Consider the following 6,807-nt stretch of genomic DNA (forward strand, 5'->3'; position numbering starts at 1 on the left):
ACGTGGCATCAACAGAACACAAGATGGCCGCGACTGCAGACGTCAAACGCAGGTTTAATCGACTGGGCGCTATTATCGTGCGGGGGGTGCCATCCCTTCATTCCAGTGGCGTCCAATTAAAAATTAAAGTACCTGCCTGACATCGCAAATCGAATCTGCATTTTTGCTTCAGTCCGCCTTCACACGGGACCAGCTGATCATTCCGTGCGCGTGTCCGTTAATTTGTACGAAAACGTATATGCGAAGTAAAATTATCCGAAATACAAAAAAGGGTTCAAATTTTAGAAATAAGTAACAATTATTGTAATTGGTCTTCTTTCTTCCCCTTCTCTTCGCCACTGGAATGGCACCAGAAGACTGGTGAGTGACTTTAGACTATAGATACATCTAGACGCCACCCGTTGCATTGCTAAATGAAGCTGCGTGCCGTGCGTTTGATTTGTGGGCGTGCGAACGCATTTGTACACAAATGCTTGAGACCATAGACCATTTCGCTAGTGCTCGCCCAAAGCTCTTGCACTAGACGCTCAGAATTAAAATCTAATTTCTGATACGCTAGGTAAATCTATTTGATTTATTTATCATCAGTGAATTTCTTAGAATAATATCTTCAATAAATATTTTTGTTTTTTTTTTTAATTTGTTAGTATATCTACGTCATATCTGTATCATTGTGTATTATTTAACTGTTGACAATATACATTTGAACCAGACGAAACCTAACTAATATTAGAATAATCAGGAACACTAAGCAGGTACTAACTTTAATATAATACCGTACTGTGTATGTACTATATCGTGTTTTATTTTAATTAAGGCCATGCATTAGTTGAGGCACGGTCTAAAAAGATCGTTGCTAGGCGATGTGCGGATTGCGGGTCGCGGGTGCAAAAGACGCCTGTCAAACGAAATATTATTTCTCATATAAATCCAACATATGTCCATTTTATGTTCTGTTTATTATTCAATTAGTAACAATAATAATATATTCATTGACATGTTTTCTTTTTAAAGTAAATGGGTAACGTTTTTAGTCATCTTTACACGATTTTAGAATTAATTGGCCCGTCGCCATCACGCAGCAAAGTGACGTATGTCTGACTCGACGTTCTCTCAAGGAATGCGAAGCGAGTACAAAATTTCGTCGCGCGTACAGTTGAAAATTATTTGGCGTTTCACTGATGCGTCACCTTTACAATGCATTTCTACAAAAAATTGAAAGACACCACAATAGAAAATAATTACAAGATAAAAAGAACTTTTTATACAGAACGTTTTTAAATATTCCGTTGAATTATTATGCTCAATATGCTCAAACTTGTACGTGATATGAAGTAAATAAAAAAACAAACAAATATAGAATACCTACTGAAATGTCATTTTGATTTCCATAGTAATGCACGTATATATTAATTATTTAATTGGTAAGACCATCCGCTTAGCAACCAATAATAGCCTTTTACTTTTTGCGGATTTTTCTGCAATAACTTTCCATACAAAACAGAATTAACTGAAAATGAATTCAATTCTGCTTAAAGATCGCTAAAAGTATTAAAAGAATGCATTGGCATCGTGTTCTGATATATTCTAAAAGTTTCAAATGTCTAGCTGGTCGGGAAGTTAGTTAAAGATCGATTGCAAGATTTATACCGGACAAACAACCACCGGACAAATAAGAATACGAGCTAAGAAAAACGTTGCAAAATAAGGTAAATAAGGCGCCTGGTAAAATGAAATTTTACTCATCTTTATCAACATTTAGATGACGCCATGTCCTGTTTTTCAGATGCCTAATGTGAAGTATGTATTTTTTATAATTTTCTCTTTTCTCGATTGTGCGACAGTTTTAATTTTTTTCCCCTTCGCACAATACGGACGCCACTGCATTTCCCTGCCACGTAAACTACTGCAACTGGGGGATAATATGAGTGATGTGCCGCACTGGAAGACGTCTTGAACTAGACTACTGCTAAATAATACAATGCAGAGTCGGATTCAAGCGTGACATAAATTTAATATCGCATCTTAGACGACAGAGAACTGCAGTAAAATATTGAAAATACGGGAATATAATATTAAGTAGATTTAGGTACATAAAAAAAGTGTTGCGACGAGGATGGGATTCGAACCCACGCGTGCAGAGCACATTGGATTAGCAGTCCAACGCCTTAACCACTCGGCCACCTCGTCTTCTGAAATCCGCGACGCGCAAAAAGTCATGCATCCAAACGATAATAACATACTTGTGTACTTAGTAATAATTTGTAAACAAAATTTATAAATGTTATTATTATCATTTTTGTTTACACAAATGTGCAACATTCTTGAATTGATACAATACATTAAGTTTATCTTATTAAGAGCAAAATAAATTAATACGTATAAGCAATGACATTTACATTGAAACATGTCATAATAATTATTATATTTTCAATCAATGGTTTGAGTTTCCCTATCTCCACCCGCCATCTATATGCAGCCGCGGTTTGTGCACTGTCGCCTTCCATGACGCTATAGACATGGCAGAATGAAAATATTTTAGTGCCACACTTCCTTGTCTTCAAGCGATGCTGCACGGGACTGGTGTAGCAACCATGCACATTAGTGCTTAAGGGAGGACATGCTCAGCGTAAGCCGGCGCTCCATTGGCACGCAAGTCAGACGATTTACAGTCTTCGGACTTTTTTTTCGCGTGGAGCACCCCAGACCTGCGGACTTTTTAATCCGCAGACCAGGCTCGTTAGATTTCAAACATGTTTGATATTTTTGCCGGACTTCGTCAGTCGATCACTGTGGAAATTTGATTTGACAATTACGCAATCATTCGGACAAAAAAAAATCTGTTATTGTTTTAAACATTTTCATTGAATAATTTGTTAATTGAGTCGTATAGAATCATATGTAGAACTGTGCACTATTCATCGTTTCGAGAAAATGACGAAAAACGTTTTGTTGGATTTTTGAGTTTTATAAAAGCATAAAATATTTTTCTACTTTTAGAAATTAGAAATACACAACAGAATTTACGTATGTCAGAATTCTGATTGTTGTAAATAATTAAATATACATGTTTTAAAAGTGAAGAGTGCTACATTTGATACTCACATAGTATACAGTTCTGTCTTTGTTACCAAGGTTGTGTAACGTTCTGTATTTGATTCCAAACAATTGTGGATGACGTCACTAAGAAGTAGTTCAAATTTACCAGTGCAGTACATCATTATAATAAAAATAATGTATTTTTTTTATTTATTGATTTCAATTTTAATAGGTACCTACATAAAATTTATAATACTTTAATTTTAAATTGATTAAATATTATGGGTATTAAAAAAATAACATGAAACCATAAACATACAGGGAGACAGAGATATTATTGTATGACATATTTTATAATAAAGAAAATAGGACATATTTTCCAATGTATTAGGTATTAAGAATAATAACGGAATAAAATCTATACTATAAGTTCATTTAGAATGTCATCTTGTATTTCACCTAAGTTCACGTCCCCTGAATCTCGTAAATTATTCCGGGAGTTATTTTCATCTAATGTTTTTTTTTTATAGAATTGGAGAGTACCTAGGTAAAGTTTACCATTGTGGCCCATAATGCTTAGTTAATAATTTATTCAAAAACTTCTTTCACTTGGCAACCTTTTTGCAACTGTAAATGGACGAATCGTATCAATGTTATTATTTTTCTTGTATAATATTCTTTAGTTTCCCGTAGTCTGATCGATATAAATTCTCTACCTGAACATTCCCCTAACGTTTTGAACGCTTCATATTTCTTTTGGACTCTTAATATATTTGGAAAACTTAATATGTCATCGATAAGAAAAAAGGAATGAAATAAGCAGTTCACAGAAAATAAATAAAAGATTTAAGAACACATACAAAAAGTGAACAAAAACAATCCCAATAATAATAGAAACTATTCTTGTTGGTGGAGAGGGGAGACATTGTGTTCTAATCTAGTTTTAATAATATAAATAAAATTTCATAAAAACAATTGTACTAAAATCCACTTTATTTAATGAATCAGGAGCGGTTTATTCTTATAGGAAAATTTTCAACCGAGGTTTCATTCGTCCGAGGATGAAAAAGAATTAGCACTATGTTTTTGAAATAGTTTAAACTTGGATAAATAAAATTAAATATTTAATAAGTAATATTTTTAAAACATTTGATGTAGGTACGCCTATGGATTTTACACGCACTGACCTGCCAACTTTGTCGATTTTTGCCTGTCATTTTTCAGGATTTCTGCTTCTCTTGCGACCTTTGTTTATTATTACTGGTGTTGGTTGGTACTCCATGAGGGGACTAGCCATCAGTATTTATATGTTTTGGTAAAAAAAACCATAAAAAACTCAACTTTTAACACGGCATGTCAACAGTCACAACTGAACGATATGTATGAGCGGGCATATTGTGACGTCACTTAGGGCAACTCTGTGATTGGTCGAAACCGAACAGTTCTACTTGTGTTTCCAAAGACGTGAACAGTTCTAACTTTGATACCAAGCCCTATTTTCTTTCACGATTTTATACCACACAGATATGATTTTAATTCGAATATTATATTGCTAGTCATACATTATGATCCGAAGAATAATGTGGCATACTTAGTTCAATTTCGACATATATGCGACAGTTCTACTTTTGATACTATACGACTCAATTTACACATTAGAAAATGAGAGATCTACCAATTATTTTTTTATTTGTATTCATGAAATTCATAAAAGAAATCGTAAAACTTGTGTTGTTTTCACTGCTATATTATTTTATACAAGTCTACATATCGACCGTGTTTAGGAAAAAGGGCGTAATCCACACAGAACAAATTTTACAGGAGAGGCAAAAAACGTTTTTTGAGTGCAATATAATGCATGATGATTGATGATTTGGTGTAATATCTTTTCGATCTACTAATAATTAAAGAAGTTATTACAGGAAATCATTAAAATTGCGGGTAAATGCTTTTTTCCTTAAAATAAAACATAATTAAAGCTCAATTAAAACCTGAATTTAGATAATAAATCCGCATTTGCAGCTTACTTCCCTTTTACAGAACGTGTATTTAGTTGTATACATTGTTAATATCTAATAAAAGCACTTTTCGAAAAATCGAGGGTTACGCCCTTTTTTCTAAACACAGTCGATATAAATAACACAAAATTATAGGATTATCGGAAGACATTACGAGAATCGTAACTTTTCACTTTTGACAGCTCGACTTTTTTATTCGTTCGTTGATCAGTAGCAGAGCATAGACAAATCGGATGATTTATTGTATTCCGACTTTTGGCTCGCCAATGGAGCGCTGGCAGTAGGTCAAAATGGAGCTTTTATTGCATTTTAAAAGCATGAACCTGGACATTCCTTAAACGTTGTAGATAATCTATTTATATAATTTTGAAGCCTTATTATCCTTTATATTTATTTTAAACAATTTATGACTGCATAAAGTATTTTTATTAGGTACATAAAATAGTATTCTTTTAACATGACTTCTATACGCGACTGCAGTGACTTCCTGTTATCGCCAATTTCTTGTTATCGGACAGTAAGGCCATCTGCTCACGTGAATACTCAAAAAAGACGAGACTGAAACTATTTACTCCAGTATCTAACTAATGCATTTCAATGGCGGCTCGCTGACAGCAAGACTGGAGTCTCTCAGTTTCAAAACGTTCGCGACCAAAACTGAACAGACGTGACATCTCTCAGTTTCCAGTCACCCATAAAACACTGGTAGATACCAATATCAGTAGATTCGATGAAAAATCATTCATATTTTCTAACCAAAATTGGTAGCACTGAATTGAACTGAACAAGCAATAACAAGTGTAGACGTCAAAAGTTAAATATGGGCGAACCGATTTTTAATTATTTAAAATATGTGGCAGATGTTGTGATTTACTCCTGCCTATATAATTACAGGCTGCCAGGATATTCCCGTAAAGATATTACGGAAAGAGCAAAGAATGAAGTAGGAAATACAATGGGTTTGACAGTTTGAGGTTATGAGATTATTAGGGTTCAGTAGCGCAGTATGCGAAGCATCAGACACTGGTCAGTTTATGAGTTCCATCACCAACCAGTTCGTCAGATTTTAGTGGGGCCCCCGCTTCCAGGATATTGTGGGGCCCATGGCGCACATTGAAAAGGCAGTAATTTTGCTTGTACAAACGATCATCATACCAGAGAACCCGAACGCATACCTTCTGCCTTATTGCTAAATACGAGGAGTGAAAAAGTCTAGTCGGCAGCTGAAAATCCGGATCAGGTTTCGATGAAGACGACGAATCATTTCGGGGACAATAATAGTTGAGGATCGCTAATATTTCTATAAACGGTTCTAGTAACTAGTTTGCATTGTACGAATTGAGAGAAGAATAAAATTTTGCAGCGAATATCAAAATTCCAGGGATCACACACAAAAACCGTTTTCCAAAAAAGGTCGTAAAAATGTCATTAATGACTTGTCCTGAATACGGGCGGTCCTATATCACTCACTCCAGCGGCGCTCAAACAGTTCAAACTGCTCAATATTAATAATAAATTGCGTGTGTACATATCTTAAATAATATGGTTTCACATGGTAAAAATCTCGGTTTGGTAAAATAATTATCTGGCAACGCTGATAGCGATGGACACGAAAGCGAAGAAGAGTCACGACTCAGCTAAACTCAACTCGACTAAAAAAAGAAACGCTGTAGGTATTAAAAAAAATATTTGTATTTACTATACAATTGTGATGTCTTTTACGGAATAGGTATAAGCTTTTAAGTGCAGC

At 34.5% G+C, this 6,807-nt stretch overlaps 1 non-coding gene across 1 annotated transcript; it reads right to left on the bottom strand.

Annotated features, from left to right (window-relative positions):
• Positions 1–2,108: 2,108 nt before the first annotated feature.
• Positions 2,109–2,190, bottom strand: TRNAS-GCU (transfer RNA serine (anticodon GCU)). The gene has a single exon. It is a non-coding gene; the product is annotated as a tRNA-Ser (tRNA).
• Positions 2,191–6,807: the final 4,617 nt, after the last annotated feature.

This window comes from Rhyacophila brunnea, unplaced genomic scaffold, assembly GCF_057557595.1.
Source record: "Rhyacophila brunnea isolate RB1 unplaced genomic scaffold, BYU_Rbru_1.0 scaffold_24, whole genome shotgun sequence".
Lineage (NCBI taxonomy): Eukaryota > Metazoa > Arthropoda > Insecta > Trichoptera > Rhyacophilidae > Rhyacophila > Rhyacophila brunnea.